Below are 17,746 nucleotides of genomic sequence, written 5' to 3' on the forward strand. Positions count from 1 at the left end.
ACAATGGCAATATACAGGGCCTTCTACCAACTCTAATGCATAATTAAGCAGGGAAGGCTATCCCAAAATATGAGGGATTTAACATAAGGTAGACCAAAAGTCCTTCTCAGGATTAACTTCATACTACATGCTCTTGGGATAAGTTAACACAGATCTGAGGTTGTTGGGCTTGCCTATGTCACTTACTTTGCCTGTGAAGACTCTGTTTGTATTATGTGTTCATGTGTGTTTCAAATTACTCACTTCATTTAGGATTTGAACTCTATCACACTGCTTCTCTGCTGTAATAGAAGGCAATCACTTGCAAATATGATGGGATCTGGCTTTCAGACCCTTAAATGCATTTCAGTATTTTAAACTGCACCTTCTTCTGAAGTCCCAAATTTCGCCTTTTGGCACATTTTTTTATTTGTTCATCATGTGTATTTTGCTCGAAAATGCCAACTACAGACATTACTAATCCATGGTCCAGTGGTCTTGAACCAATATTCACTGTTACTTAATTGATTCTCTAGGCCACGGTGGTGCAGCGGTTAGCATTGTCGCCTCATTGCAAGAGGTTCTTCCATTCGATTCTCGGCTGGAGCGCCTTCTGTGTGGAGTCTGCATGTCCTCCCCATGGTCGAGTGACGTTAAAGACATGCAGGTAGGTGCGTGCATGAATGGGCGTGCCTTCTTTAAAGGTTGGGCATCGGGCTGGCAACTCAGCACCGTAAAAATCCACTACCAATTATTAGCGGATGGGAGTTCCACTGTGGCGACCCCTAACTGGGAAAAGCCGAAAGACAAAGACGATGACTTAATTGATTCACTAATGACAAAGGGCAGCTATAAGAAAAGCTAGACACAGACAGACACATCGGCACCTACAAACACACACACACACACACACACACACACACACACACACACACACACACACACACACACACACACACACACACACTTGCATACATACATGCATGCACACATGGTAAGAAAATAGAGAGAGACAGAGAGAGAGAGAGAGAGACAGAATGTCTGGGTATACAAATGACTTCATCTGTTTACAAAACTGCTATGAATGCTTCTGGGTCCATTGGAAGTATTTTGTGTTTTTTTTTCTTTTTAGTGACTATTGACAGTTGTCAACATTTTGCCAAACATTTCATCTTAGGCTATGCTGCTGGGCTACTCACCTGATCAAAATATCCACAGTTGCATAAAATCTGTGCTGCCTACAGCTGTGCTTCAAGTCCTGCAAAGTCCTATCTGTCTCTGTTCTTCCTGCTTCAGGAATATCAGAGGATCATTTATTCTGAAGCAACACTTTTACAGTGTATGTATATCTTGTGGTTGATCATTTTCAAGTGTTACCCATTCGTCAGGGGAAGAATAGATTTAATTTGTACCATCAGATGGAGCAAAGTTGCAGCAAAGGGCAGACAACTAAAAGAAAATGCCAGGATGCTAAAATAATAAGAAAAAAATGATAGTTGGCTCTTACCTTTCTGATTTAAAAGGGTGCACAGATTCTCTCAAAATGGCATTAAAATTTATGCAGTTAAAACAACTGTCTTTGTTTGAAGGTATCAAGACTGCAAGACCATCTGGCTTAGTAATACAGTATAGTATTCATTAGCTTTATTCAAGCATTAAGAGTTTATTGTGAATTATTCCAAGCTTTTCATTATGACTCCCACTGTGCAGCTAATTTAATTAGCCAGTAGATTATAGTAAGTGGTATTATGCAAGTTTATGCATTATGATAAAATTATGGAGATAGAAAATGAAACACGAAGTACTGTAGGACCGGATGCCATTTCAATTACGAGAGACCATTGTAGTGTTTGTTTATGCTCAGACTGTAGCAATCAAAGGAAAATTAATGTGCTCATGAAGCTGCATACATAAATTAAAAACTAACACAAGCTTTTATCTCACACATTCAATCATTTGTTATCTAGTGTCTAGTTAATTCAGCAAGGGATTCATAACCTCTTCACTGACTTACAGCAAAACTGCATGACGTTTGCTACGCACATTTTTTTCAGATTACTGTGACTGCATACACAAAAACTATAAAATTAAACTTATTAGGAAATATGAAGAAAATTGAAAAGTCACAGTGCATTTGCTAAGTAAATATAGTTAATGCATCATTGTTTTTATCTGTGCATCATACTTTATTCGTGTCAAAAAGAAGAAGTCTCACATTTCTTTCCAGGAGACACTTTTTCAGACTTCACTAACACAGTTTATTGGCTATGTGTTCATAAACTAGATATATTACAAATCCTGAATTTAAATTAGTTAACAGTAAAGTTATGCTGCATTTAGGCATTCATGTACTGATTTGTGGCTGCCACTTTGAGTCATTGAAGCACAATTTACCGAGGATTGCAATCCCCATCTCTACTCTGAAAAAAAGAAAAAAGGACTAAAAGCACACATTTTAAGTGTCCTCCACCTCCCACAAACTTATATATACCATCTCACAGTTGTAACGATTTGAAGCATGGACAAATTATCCCCAAAAAGGCATCAGTGCAGGCACATGTCATTGGCAATGATTTTCTATGAAGGCACTCCAGTCATTGGTGTCTTGAGCTTTTGGCAATTGCTGTTTGAGAAATCAGTTGCAAGTCATATGATATACAAGTATAAACTGCTCAGCTGAAGGTTTTGAGTACTAGTACAAAATCAGTTGTAATTTAGAATTAGAAATGAGAATCAGCTAGAAAATATATGCATTAAGGCTGACTGTGCATTCATATTAACCAGTAACCTCCCAGAGGATTCTGGGGCATACCTCTCAACTGTACAGATTTTCACAGAATGTCCAGATTTTTGCCTCATATTTTTGGTGTGTTCCTCCTAAAATGTATACCTTTCTAGCAAAGACCTGAGGATGGAAGTCATTAAATAATGACAAATATTTGAGTTTAAGACTCCACATCCTTCAGAAAATTCATACTAATGCAAAACATATTATTCTATCAACTTTCCAAGTTTGTAAGAGCAGTATTTAAAATCTGTCCCTATTTGTCCCCCATCATTTTAGCATTTCTCCAGATTTTTTGCTCTAAGAGGTTGAGAATCATCGGACATTACTTCTCCTACTGAAAGAACTTAGGCAGGAAGGAAGGTAGATTAGACATTATGTGATTTCCCCTTAAAGAGAGCAGCCATAATATTGTCAGAATCAATTAATTTTGCTCCAATGTATATTTGTGATTCAGGTATGGGCACAGGAAAACATAAAATATGTGTTTTGAATTAGTACAGTACAAAATATGCAGACGTTGTTTAGGACAAGAGTTTCTTACAGTGAGCTTTGCACAGTGAGACTGGTAATAATTATGTAATACATGGAGAGTGGTGATTATGCTCTGATATTCAGAAAAAAAAAGACAAATCAGTTAAGCACTACTATAGTGCAAGACTCAACCTTAATAAATGTTAAACACCCACTGCTTAACTTGTTAAGGTCGGGTCTCATTCTAAGCAGTGAAATCTGCCAGTTTTGACCAGCAAAAACAGAGGCAGAATAAAACACAGGTGTGTTTCCATCTGTTGTCTATACCAATAACGTGTCCCCCATTTACTCTCATAAACTTAGAAAGTAGCTAGAATTACAGAATCTATGCTCAGCAGCATTTTCTGAAGGATATAAATCATGAAACTGAAACGAATATCATTATTTAGTGACCGGTTCTCAGTGATTTGTCTGTAAACCAAATATTTTATGAGGAACAAACCAAACATATAACTCAAAATTCTGCACATTTGAGAAACATGTTATGTGTAAACATAAGGGATTATGTTACACTGTCTTCCTGACAAGTACTCGCTAAGTGCTTTATGTTTTTGAAAGCAGGCAAACCACTCAGCATTTTTTTCTTTTGTTTCTGCAACAAGTAGTTCACGAAGTAGACATGTACTACAAAGAATTATGATTAGCTCTCGAGGTGAATTTGTTGGCATCCATGTCTTGAACACATAATTAGCAGGTTATGATCAGAGGTCTGATCACAATCCTCTGTATTATTTTGAATCCACAGCTGTGCACCTCAGCAGAAGACAAACTAGAACTCCACATTTTACATTCCTTTTTCAAGTTTCATTCAGGATCCTCCAAATGCAAAGCCATGACCTCTCCTCCTGAGACTGGCAAACCAGCACTTACTACTCAAATACAACCTCTGCTTTAACAACACCTCAGTCTAGATTCTTAGTATAATAGCAGAGAAGGGAAAGTAACAGGGAAGGGAAAAGTGAACATACTTAAAATGAGAGCATGTCCAAGAAAGTCATGTGCTTTAAATAAAGTCACATCACTTTCCATTTAAATACTCCTGTACTAGCTGAATATAGTTAGATATTAGCAACAAATCAGTATTCATTATGAGGTAATGTAGTGCAGTTGTTCTATAAAGTTTTGAAACACAGATAAGAAAAGGACTTTCTTGGGAAGGTGATATGTTTGCAACACCAGGGTTCACAGTCAGTGGAAGAATCAAATGATCAGAGGGACACACTGTATTCTCATGTAGACAAAAGAAATGAGTAGAATTCAATAATGGAATTGTGCATCTGTTCAGTGTAAGCCATGTGATTACTAAATTTAAAAAGGGGAGATGAACAAATATTGCCATTGATCTTAAGCGAATAGTGTGAACATATCTGTATATTTTTACACTGAGTAATAGTTTTCCATTAAGGGGTGGCCACAGTGGTGCAGCGGTTAGCATTGTCACCTCACAGCAAGAGGTTCTCTGGTTCAGTCCTCGGGTGGGGTGCCTTCTGTGTGGAGTCTACATGTTCTCCCTGTGGTCACATGGGTTTCCTCCAGGTGCTCCGGTTTCCTCCCACATCCCAAAGACATGCTGTAGGTGGATTGGACACTCTAAATTGTCCCTAGGCATGAGTGCATGCATGTTTGTACCTTCTGTGGAAGGTTGGGTGCCAGGCTGGCAACTCAACACTGTAAAATTCTACTGCCAATCATGAACAGACAGGTGATCTGCTGTGGCGACCCCTAACCGGGAAAAGACAAAAGAAGAATAGTTTTCCGTTAAGGTTTTATCTTTTTTTCTGAATGTTTCTCCACTAAGAAGCATGAACTCTCAGCTAACCAATCTGATGCCCTCTTTGCCTCTCAGTATAAAGGTCTAGTTTATCCAACAGACCATTTGTGTGACCAAGAAGATAATGGCACCTACTTGTCCTCAGACTTGATAAACTACTCATGTTGGTGCCAGTAGTTCCATTTTATTGGACAAGCCTGGGTTTTGCATTTCCCCTAACTCCTTTTGCCATACATCAGACTGAACAAACAGGATTACCACAGCATCAACAAGCACCTCACATGTCCTTCTGTGCATTCACCAGTCCTGGCTACAGCACACAAACACACTGCTCAGTAGATGCTTCTGCCAACCCTTTTTTACATCTTATTGTAACAGTCAATGTGTGACAGCTGTTAGTATTGCTGTAGATTTGGCTGTTTCCCTTCTTTAAGATGAGTGAGCTGATGTTGGTTGCACCCACCACACCTGGTACCTCCAGTTTCTGACCACTAATCAAATACAGGTCATCAAGAGCTTAATACTTTATCCTTCTATGCCATTGCATAAGGTAACGTTTGCTAATTTTTAGTCAGTGAGAGTTTACAAGTCCAGCCTAGATTTATACACATAAAGAGAGTTAATTATTATAAATGAGACAGACCATGTATTCTTACCTTATAGTCTGATCTAATATGATCCTCTGCATACAGAGAAAGAGTTGTGCATGGGTAGACAATGACAGGTGGGGCAAAAACAAAATAGGCATCACAATTATCTGATATGAGTTAAAAAGTGGAATGGGCTTTCACATTTAAATAATTATTTATAGAAGGACATTAGACTGAGTGATGATGGAAGAAATTAATTAGGAAATGTTGGTACAAAACATCAAGTACTGAGACCACTTTTGGTACACATTTGAATATCTCTTCAGACGTTAAAAATGGAAATATTTATATGGGTAGATACCCAAGGTGAATAAAAGTCTTCACTGCTTTTGTGAGTTGATTTAAAATTCCATATTTGATTGCTGAGTGTAGACTTTATCTATATTGCAGGCAGAACTTGCTTACAAGGGGCTATGTCCCAGATAATAATCATTACTTGGCAAACAAAGTCCTAAAATATTGTGTAGAATTCCAAAACAAATGAGGTAGATGTGTGGAAGGCCTCCACTATCCTATAACGTGACCCTAGCCATAGCTCCACTCCTGATGTGCTATCATATTGGGCACTGAGTATTCCAATGAGTACCTCATGTTACACCAGTACCACAACTGCAGGGAATACCTGTTACACTAAGGCAAGGTTATGAGATTCAGAAATATTTAATGTAAATTAATCTCATTTCCTTTTCCTGGTTTAATTCAAACATGGCCAATCACACAGTGTAGCCACTGAGGTCCACTAAAGATGACCATCCCCAAAGCAACAACTGCATATCAGTTATCATAATGCATGCATGTCAGGGTGTCAGGGAAATCTTCATCTTGCATGCATTGTTTGGCCCAACAATAGTGCAATAGCGGTATGCTGTGAGGATATACTATTAAAATGCAGTTCAGATTTGTTTAAAAATGTGGATTTGACTAATTTCCCCGTGTTCAAGGAAAGAAAACACATGAAAAACAACCACTGAGCTCTCCTGCAATCATCAACTGGGGTTTCCATACATTGCCCACCACAGAACAGTTAGCTCTATGTGTGTGTGTGTGTGTGTGTGTGTGTGTGTGTGTGTGTGTGTGTGTGTGTGTGTGTGTGTGAGTGCAGGTGATAGTACTGCAGACACAAGACTCTCTTTCCCTATTTACTGCCTGCAGTACCCATGCTGAACTAAAGGTGGAGCTGCAGCCCTTCTGCAAAAGACCACTGACAGCATTAAGCCACTCCATTACTTTGCTGGTATACACTGGTGTTCAAGAGACAATGCAAATGTCAACGAGTAACAGTATTGCATTGACTTAATAAGATTTAGACTCTTGTGTAAGCCTCCATGATCCTTCATTAGCATATGAGATTTCAGGCACTGCATCACTGCATGCCAACATGCTACACCAAGTTTATCTTGTTATGAAATCTGACCCACTGGTTATTACGAGCAGTCTATATTCACTTAAACTGTCAAAGTGATCCAGAAGTGTAAATATTGATTATAATGTATGCCAAAGGAGAATTAAGATATGTACACTATACTATTTACTTTACTATAGCATCCAGGACTATTGCTACTCGGAGAGCATTTGATTTGACACTGGGCAGCATCGCTGGGTAGATTAGCTGCAGATTATATAAAGTAAGCACCCTCACCCTTCCCTCAACTGGTTACAAACACCCTCCACTCCTATCCTTTCAAGTAAACATCAGGAAATGCAACCATAGATGGGCACTTTCCTGTATCTCTACATCCGGTTTGGAGGACATGGGCATCTTGAAGCAATGTAATAATCACCTTATGTACACTCATCATCATCATCACCAACCCTCATTTTCACATTTTTCTACATGGGGTCAGGGTGTTGTGTTAACTGTGTCCGTCTCTCTCGATTCAGTGCCACACTCCTGCCTTCTTTGACACTCATGCCTGACTGTCGCATATCTTCTCTCATAGGTTCATAGGTAGGTACTAGGCTATCGGCCCAAGGTCCTACGTAAGCCTAGCCAACAAGGTTCCCTGCCCTATGCCACCCAAGAAAGTTATTTTCCTGTGCCACTGTCAAGCAGAGACACAGAGGTGATTCCTGGGGTGTATTTCCTATTTCCCATACACTCATCAAGATTTTTCTTGAAGAGTGCTAATGAAGAACTTTGCTGGACATAGATGGGTAGCCTGTTCCAGAGTATGGGAAGTCTCTGGGACAGGAATCTATCACTCCAGCATGTCCTGTTTATTGTGGTGACAAGGTTTAGGACTCTAGAGCATGTAGCTAGGAGGGATTGGGATTTCTTAAGGTGTAGCATATCCAACAGCTCTGGGTTTGACATAGCTTTATATGTTAGGCAGACATCACCTCGGAATAGGCGATATGCTACAGAGTAAAGCTGGAGTTTTTTGTTTTTTTGAGGTGGTCAGTGTTGGGCATTTGTTTGAGACCAGTAATCCTCTTTGTGAGGTACTTCTGTGGCCTTTCCAGCTTCTACAGATGTATTGTGAGGTACATTCCAAAAAGGGCGTTGTACTCTATAATGGGTCTAATGAGTGTCGAGTAGAGGGGGACAATGACCTCTTTTTTCCTTGGTGAGAACCCTTTTATGATGAGGTGTGCCATGTAGGAGGACTTCCTGACTACTGTGGCAATGTGACTGTCAAAGGAGAAACTACTGTCCACCTGGGTCCTAAGGTCTCTTATCACACATTCGGTGTTAAGTAGATTAATCCATCCACCTCTTTGCTGGATGCCCTCATTTCCTCTTACCTTTTTCCTGTCTGTTCTCTATCTTCTACACCAGACTGTCTTCTGCTTTTCTGCACATGTGCCCAAACCATTGTGATCTGTTCTCTTTGATCTTTTCTATCTTTTCCATAATTGGAGCTTCTTTGACTTATGCTCATAGGTTCATAGGTAAGTACTAGGCTATCTGCCCGAAGGCATTTATAAGCCTAGACAGAATGTGTTGGCTTTCGCCACCCCCTTAGATTAGTTCCCTATGCCTCTGTCCAGCAGAGCCACTGAAGTGATCCCGGGGGTAAACTTTCTGTTTCCCATCCACTCGTCAAGGTTTCTCTTGACGAGTGTTAGTGAGGAGCTCTGCCTAACTTAGATTGGAATCTTGTTCCAAAGCATGAGAAGTCTCTGGGATAGGAATCTATCCCTCCAGCACATCCTATTTATTGTTGTGGTGAGGTTTAGGTCCCTAGAGCATGTGGCTCGAGGGGATATGGTTTTCTTTAGGTGGAGCATGTCCATCAATTCTGGGTTGGACATGGTCTTGTATGTCAGGCAGAGATCACCTCTAAGTAAACGGTATGCAACCAAGTACAGCTGGAGTTTCTTCAGTAAAGCTGCATAGGGCATCTGTTTGAGGCCAGTGATCCTCTTGGTGAGGTACTTCTGTGGTCTTTTCAGCTGTTGCAGGTGTCTTGTAAGGTGCATCCCAAATGCTGCATTGTACTCTATGATGGGTCTGATGAGTGATGAGTAGAGGGGCACAATGACCTCTTTTGATCTGGATGTGAACCTTTTTGTGATTAGGTGGGCCACATAGAAGGATTTTCTAATAACTTTGACAATGTGACTATTAAAGGAGAGATTACTATCTACTTGGGTCCCCAGATTCCTTATTATGTCTTCTGTATTTAGAGGACTACCACCTATGTGGTAGTTTGTGGGTACTTTGTTTTTTTCCAAAGGGGATGACTACGCACTTTTTGGCATTTAGCTTGAGGCCATGATTTTGACACCAGGTATCTGTCTCAGTGAGACCCTTTTGGAGGATGTCTGTATCAGCTGGAGAGTCAATTATAGCCCCTAGTTTGCAGTCGTCTGTGATCTTGGTCAGCCATAGTCCTCCTGTGCTTGCCTGTACCTCTGAGAAGTATATGCCAAACAGGAAGGGCCAAGGACTGAGCCCTTGGGAATGCCACTTGTAACTGGTTTTGAGTCGGACCTAGCTCCCGCAACTCTCACCATGCGGGTTCTGTCCATGAGCCAGTTAGCAACCCATTTTGTGACATAGGGGTTTATGTTCAGGCTGGTGAGCTTGTCTATAATACCAGAATGGGGAATGGTGTCAAAGGTCTTTGCAAGGTCTAGGTAGGCTGTGTGTACCACCTTTCCCTTGTCTATAGCCTTGGTAATTGTCTCAAAGAAGTCCACCAGGGTTAGGAGGCATGATCTGCCCTTAACAAAGTGGAACTGGGTAGGGTCCAGTGTTTGGAGGTTCGCAATGTCTCTGTTAATGGGTTCTATGATGATGCACTCCATAGCCTTGCATAGCAAGCTAGTCAGGCATATAGGGCGATAGTTCCTGGGGTCTGTTGTGGCTCCACCTTTGTGGAGCAGAATAACCTTTGCTGTGCGCTACTCTATGGGTATGTAGCCTGTGGAGAGGCTGAGTTTGAACATTGTGTTTAAGTGAGGGGTTAGTTCGTCTTTGAGCTTGTGTAGGATTCAGCCTGGGACACCATCCAGTCCTATTGATGCTGTGTTTTTGGCTTTGGAGAGGGCTATTTTAACCTGAGTATCTGTGATTTCAGGGGCTCTACATTCTTCTGGTATGGTTATGGGCCCTTTTGGGGTGAGAGGGGGGTGATGTTTGCACTGAACCTGTCTGCAAGGATTTTGGCAATATCAGTCAGTTCAGTGTATTCTGTGCCATTCTGCACTAACTCTGAGCAGATCTGAGCATCGCCACTTAGATTCTTGACATAGCTAAAGAATGCCTTGTGGTTATCTTTGGAGTCCTTGGCAATTTTTCTTTCGAAGCTAGCCTTGGATTATTTTATGAGGGATCGTAGTTTCTTGCTGATACTGATCAGGGATGTCTTCCATTCTTGGGATTTTGCTCTTTTCTGTCCTAGTTTCCTCCTTCTGTTGTATAGCTTGTTTATGGCAGGGGTCCACCAGACTGGTTTTCTTTTCTTGGAGGAGTGAGTCTTGATTTTGCTTGGGATAGCACGATCCATGCATTCTTGTAGGTACCTGTAGAATGCATTAGTAAAGGATTTTGCAGCTTGGACAGCATTATCCTTTAGCATGGGAGCTTTGAAAATTTCCACCTCAATCTTAAATAATGTGAAGTTTGCTTTTGAAAAGTTTTTCATGGTGGTTTCCTTGACCGGGGGTGGGGATGGAATGTGGATATCCAGAGTGATTTGTTTATGGTCAGATCTAACCAGCGAGGGGTTGACCTCCGATGTGGAACACCGATCGCACATGTTGGTGATGACCAGGTCCAATATGTTGTCACCTCTGGTGGGAGTGTTGACTAGTTGATCCAGGGTGTTTGAGTTTATAAATTCTAAGAAATTTTGGGCAAGGGAGTTAGTACTTAAGTAGTTTTCTCAGTTAATATTTGGGTAATTGAAATCACCCAATATTAGGGTGTTTGGTAGGACCTTTATGTTTCCCACTGTTTCCAGAAACGTGGAATGGGGTCCTGGGACATGGTGGGTGATCTGTAGAAAGCTACATTTTGAATTGCAGTTTTGCCCATTGTTAGTTGCATGTGGATGATCTCTGAAGCATTGTACTGTGCCACTAACCTGGAGGTGTGGGTATCCTTGATGAATATGGATATGCCACCGCCTTTTGTATTTCGGTCCGGGTTCTGTGGCCAAAAAGTATGGTATGAGTTGTAGCCTGGTAGTGCTGAGGTGCTCTCTGGAACCATAAACCAGGTTTCTGTTACTGCACATATATTGATTTTTCTCCACAGTGAGGAGTGCCTCAAATGCATGCATTTTGAGGTTTAGACTTCTGGCATTGAGTAGCATTACCCTCAGTTTTTTGTTACTTGTGCTATTTATGGCGGTGGGTTTGTCTTTTGAGCCTTGCCTAAAAAAGGCACTATGAGGGTGGCAAGAGCCTTGGCCAGTATTCAAAAGCCTAACGGTGACAGGTGCAAGCCATCTCTAGTGAAGCAGCGTGGCTTATCGAGTATGTCATCCCAGGCAGACAGACACTGGATCCCCTTTGAATGACACCAGAAACTTAGCCAATTGTTGAAATTGATAATTTTTTCTTTATACCGTGGTATCATTTTGGTGAGGGCAGGTTGCTACTCAGGGTCAGGGTCATGCCGGCCTGGGCTACGTGATTAGAGACCTCTTCCATGACTCTTTTCATGTAGCCCAGGGAGGTACAGCTCAGGTCATTCACACCAACATGTACAATGACAGAGTCGTATTTGTACTTGTTCTGGAGTGACCTGAGTGCTTGAGTTATGTGGTGGATCCTGGCATCCGACGGGCAGCTAACAGTAACCTTCTCCTTGTTCAGCCTAGTAAGTGGGACGTCAGTGTGCCTGACTATAGAGTTACCTATTACTAGTGTGTTGGGTATGTTATTTTGCCTTAAGGGCTGTGATTGTGTGGCACACTGGTTTTGTGAAGTATGTGTTTCATGGTTTGTGTTGGGGGTTGAAGGTTGCTTGGATGTCTGCTTTGGAGGTCTCTGTTGCTTTTGCAGTTTTTATTTAGAGCCTCCGAGTATGCTTTTGTGTATTTATGTGTGTTTTTTGCCGGTGCTGGTTTAATGGGTCTATGTAAGACTGATGGTGTGATGTAAGTATTTCCCTTCTCTTCTTGACTGTCTGATCCAGTCTTTGGTTGAGAGAGCTTAGCCTCCAGTTTGGCTGTATAATTGCATCTCTCGCATGTATTAGTGTTTGGTGGTAAGAGGAGAGGGTTGACTGTGTACATGAGGCAGTTATAACATTGCCTCAAACTGCCCAGATTCACCAGTTGGACTGGAGGTACACCTGAAACTTCCCTTTGGACATGCCTGGATAGGTACAGTGAACTGTTTTACTGATTGGTTGGTAAGGTCGAATAGAGAACCTTGAACTTCTGTGCAGTATAGGGGGGTCTTGTGCTAGTGTTTATAAGTGCTTGCTATGAGTTTTGAGCAAGTGCCGGGCTGAGAAATGAATGGTTTGAGTGCTTAAGTTGAAAGTTTGTCTAGTTCCAAGGGAAAATTTGAAGAGGAGACTTTGTGGAGCCAGGAATAGTTATACCCTGGCTAACCAGCGCTGCTCTTATGTCTTCATCTGTTTGTTTGTTCCACAGCATGCATCTTACCACTCTTATTAGGCACTTCATTACTATCACCTCTGTCTTTCTCATCTGCTCTGCCTTTACTGCCCAGGTTTCTGTATCATACACTAGTACTGTTTGCACCACTGTTTTGTACACATTACTTTTCATCTTTTTTAGCATTCTTCTGTCATATACTACACCTGACACTCTGTGCTAGGTGGTTGCTGCCCCTCTGTATTCAGCTCTGACCTCTTCATTCAGGCATACATTCTCATCAACCACACCACCCAGATGCTTGAGGCTATTAACCTATTCCACTGTCTTTCCTTCTATTTCAGTTCTCAGCTACTCCTGATTTCCCCACTTTGCTACCATTAGCACTGTCTTATCTGTACTTCATTTTATCCCACGTGCCTTCAGTTTTGCATTCTATTCTGCTATTATTTGCTGAAGTTCTTGTTCAGTTTGCCTGTAATGCCTTATCTTCTGCATATAGCAACTTTTTTGAGCTGTCCCCTCCAACCTGTTTGCTATTATAATCCATCATCAGCATGAACAGCAGTGGCCTCAGAGCTAAACCTTGGTGCACATCCACTCCCACTGGAAACTCCTCAGTGAGACTGAAAACTGTTTGCACTTGAGTCATTGGGTCCTTGTACATAGTCTGCACTAATTTTAGCAATGTTTCTGGGACTTTGAACCATTGCAGTACTGCTGAAATCAGCTTTTTCGGGATGCTTTCTCCGAGTCTAGGAATGCCCAGTTGGACTCTTTAATCATCTCTAGCTTCTTCTCCAACTATTTGTCTCACTGCAAACATCAGATCAGTTATGCTGCATCTTGATCTGAATCCAAACTGCTTGTCTCCAACCTTACTTTCTACTACTTTGCATATTTGTTTATGAATTTTCCTTTCCAAAACTTTCATGCAATGTGACTGGCGTTTGATACCTTTGTACTGTCCACAGTTGTGGATCTCCCATTTTTTCCTATACACTGGCATGGGTATGCTTATTCTCTCATCATCTGGGATAAGCCTTCCTCTCCACACTGCTATTAGTGCCCTCAGGAGCCATTTTTCCCCTGTATCACCAAGCGTCTTTATCATATCTGCTGTAACCTCATCTGAGCCTGCTGCTTTCCCTAACTTCATTTTCTTAAGCGCTATTCTTACTTCTTCTAGGGTGGGCTCCTCTTTTTCTCTCATCATTGGCTGTGTCTGATAAGTATAGCTTCTGTGGGGATTTCTTCATTCAGAAGCCAATGGGAGTAATCCTTCCATCTGCCTTTGATGCCCTGTAGACTGGTGAGAAGGTCGTTGCTGGCATCCCTTATGAAGGGTGTCTGACTATCTTCTTTTATCTTTCTGTTTTTGTCTTGGAACCTGATATAATTTCTTTGCACCACCTACTCAGTTACTTCCCAGAAACAGAGTGCCTCCGATGCCCTGTTCTTTGTTATTGCAACTACTGTCTTAGCTTCTTTGTTAGTGAACTGGTATTCCTTCCTAGCCTTGTCCATATTTTCTATCTCCCACATTTTTCTGCACTCCTTCTTTCTTATTATGACTTCCTGGGTTTCTGCATTCCACCACCAGCTTTCCTTATGTGCTTTATTTCCATACTTGGCTTGGCCACATATCTGTTCTGTAGCCCTCACACATGCTGTTTCGATGTGCTGCCATTCTTCTTCAACTCCACCTATTTCCTACTCTCCTTGGAGTGCTAGAGCCCTGAGTAATTCCTTGAGCAGCTGTACTTTCTCTCCAGTCAACATCCAGGTCTTTAGCCTGGTCTCTGTTGACCTTAGAGCCTTCTCTGACCATTGCTTGCAGCTGATTATATCAACCAGTGATTTATGCTGTGGACTGGTTGTTTCACTGGGGATGACTTTGCAGTCACTGATTTTAACCTTGTACCCTTTCTTCATTAGGAACTGTGGTGGTGGTGGTGCTATGGTAGCGTTGTCACCTCACAGTAAGACGTTGTCCTGTTTGATTCTCAGTTAGAGCATCTTCTGTGTGGAGACATGCGTGAATGGGTGTACCTTCGGTGAAGGTTATGCATCAGGGCTGGCAACTCGTCACATAAAAATCTACTACCAATCATTAGCAGACCGGAGTTCCACTGTGGTGACCCCTAACTGAGAAAAGCCGAAAGACACAACAACAACAACAACAACAACAACCCTTTCTTCATTAGAAAGAAGTCCACCTGACTTGCATGTTGGCCACTCTTGGATGATACCTTGTGACTGTCTCTCTCTCTCTCTCTCTGAACAATGTGTTGTCTACTATCAAGTCATTTGCAAGACAAAGTCTTCTTCTTAATTCCTGTTGTTCCACCCCATGTGGACTCAGGAATTCCTCATATCCTGTTCTGTCAGTCGCAATCTGTGCTTTAAAGTCACCATACATCTTAACCGTACTGAATTCCTCAGTATAAACAGGTTTTGAGGGCAAAATATTGGGGTGCCACAAATTCCCTCATGGACCCTTTAATTGCCTAATTTTCTGAGGTTTGTTTTTTTTTTTTTTTACTCCTGACGTTATCATGTGCAGGGCGTGCATGGCGTCAGCTTCTGCAGACAGGTCTGCATGTGTGCATGACATGTCTTTCTTCCCTGGCTTGGCTCCTCCTCCAGCAGGTAAAAAAATATAAACTAAACCTACAAGATAAACAGTCAGCAGGTTATTTTGTTTATTTACTTCCTTAATGGCTGCAGGCTTAGCTTAAATTTCATGTGACTACTTTTACTTAACAGAAACTTCTTTTATTTTACTTTTTTACTTAATGGCAGCTACAAACGTACGTGTGTGTGTGGTGGTTTAGTAACGGTCGGTAAGCACTTCATTTCTACAAATCAGAGGTGTATGATGTGCAACAAGCATGCTTTTTGACAAGTGGTTTACCTCTTATTTTCCTTCAAAATGTTAGTTATTTATATTAAAATGAGTTTATATACCACACCACCATGTTTACTAAACTATGGCACAGACCATACAGTTTTCTCACTCTTCAGAAGTGAAAGTCAGGTTTAATATTTCCAGAAACTAACCAAAAACAATGTTTTAATGCTGGCCATGTTTGGGGTTGCTCTTTTCATTTTATCTTCCATTCTTAAATTCCAAAGTATAAAGCTGTGAGAAATGCACCATTAACTTTCCCATGCAGCTTTCGGTGGGCGTGGGTAATGTGTTTCCCACAACATCTTCAAAAGTGTGATGCATTTAATATATAAGCAGTGACTGAGTATTTCATGTAGCTCTAGAATGGAAAGTACACATTTGAAGCCTGTTACTAGCTTGTTAATCCACACACATCATCAAAACAGACCTATTCCTATATGTATTTAAAATTTGTGTTGTGAAGTATTAGACACAATTTGCACTCTTTTTGAGACCATTCTGGTATTTTCAATCAATAGGTAAGCCAAAAACAGAAGAGGCAATCAGTTAAATACAATAAAGGCATATATGTATTTACTTGTTTATTTATTGATTGTGCGCACGTTTCTTTGTTTACCAGGTGCATGGGCTAATATAAGGCACTTTTCACTTCAGCCACTACCAGGGTAATGAGGCAATCATAAAAGACAAGAGCAAGATTTAGTGGCACATGCAATAGGAGCAATTAGGACAAAACAAGGATGCAAAAAAACTCCCTCATCAGTCTCAGTAAGAAGCTGAGATCCCTCATAAAATCCTCAAAAGCTATTTACGAAAATAAAATTGCAAAAGATTCCAAAGGAAACCACAAGGCATTCTATAGTTATGTCAAGAATCTAAATGGCAATGCTCAGATCTGCACTGAGCTACAACAGAATGGCATTAAATATACTGATCCCAAGGATATTGCCAATATCCTGGCAGATCGATTTAGTGCCAACTTCACCCCCCTCTCACCTCCTAAAGGACCCATCTTAATACCGAAAGATTGCCAAATTCCGATAATCACGACCACACAGGTAGAAACCGCACTCTCCAAAGCTAAGAATACAGCATCCATGGGACCAGATGACATCCCAGGCTGTGTACTACATGACCTACAAAATGAACTGGCACCTCACCTATGTGTCATGTTTAATCATAACCTCACCTCAGGCTTCCTGCCCACTGAGTGGCGCACAGCTACAGTTATCCCGCTCCACAAGGGAGGATCCGCCTTGGATCCCAGGAGCTACAGTCCCATCAGTCTGACAAGCCTGATCTGCAAGGACATGGAACGCATTATCATGAAACTTATAAACAAAGACATTGGCAACCTTCAAACACTGGACCCCACCCAGTTTGGGTTTGTGAAGGGCCGATCTTGTCTCATGAATCTGATTGACTTTTTCGAATCAGTCTCCAGAGCTGTGGACGAGGGTAAGGTGGTCCACACAGCCTATATGGACCTCGCCAAGGCCTTCAATACCACCCCCCACTCTGGAAGCATAGATAAACTTACTAAGCTGGGCATAAGTCCCTACATCACTCGATGGGTTGCCAACTATCTTACTGACAGAACCCAGACTGTAAAAGTAGCCGACTCCAAATCCAGCTCCAGGCAAGTGACAAGTGGAGTACCTCAGGGTTCAGTCCTGGGACCACTCTTGTTTGGCATCTACTTCTCTGAAGTACAGGCCAACACTAAGGGACTCTGGCTAACAAAGTTTGCAGATGACTGCAAACTGGGAGCCAGTATTGAATCCCCAAATGATGTGGATATTCTAAAAAAAGAAAAAGACCACAGTGAAGAACTTCTCTAAAGCAAACTTCACACTACTCAAAACTGGTGTGGTATCCTTCAAGGCCCCCGAGCCTGTGGAAACCACAACCCAAGCTGCAGAAGCCCTTACAAATGCCTTCTACGAACACCTTTAGGACTGCATGGATCAGGTAAATCCCTAATAAAACCAAGACTCTTTCCACCAAGGGCAAATGTCCAGTCTGGTGGACCCCAGGCATAAACAAACTTTACAATAAGAGGAGAAAGCTGTTACATAATAGAGCAAAATC

This window comes from Protopterus annectens, chromosome 1.part1, assembly GCF_019279795.1.
Source record: "Protopterus annectens isolate FY-2018-M chromosome 1.part1, PAN1.0, whole genome shotgun sequence".
In the NCBI taxonomy this organism is placed as follows: Eukaryota; Metazoa; Chordata; order Ceratodontiformes; family Protopteridae; genus Protopterus; species Protopterus annectens.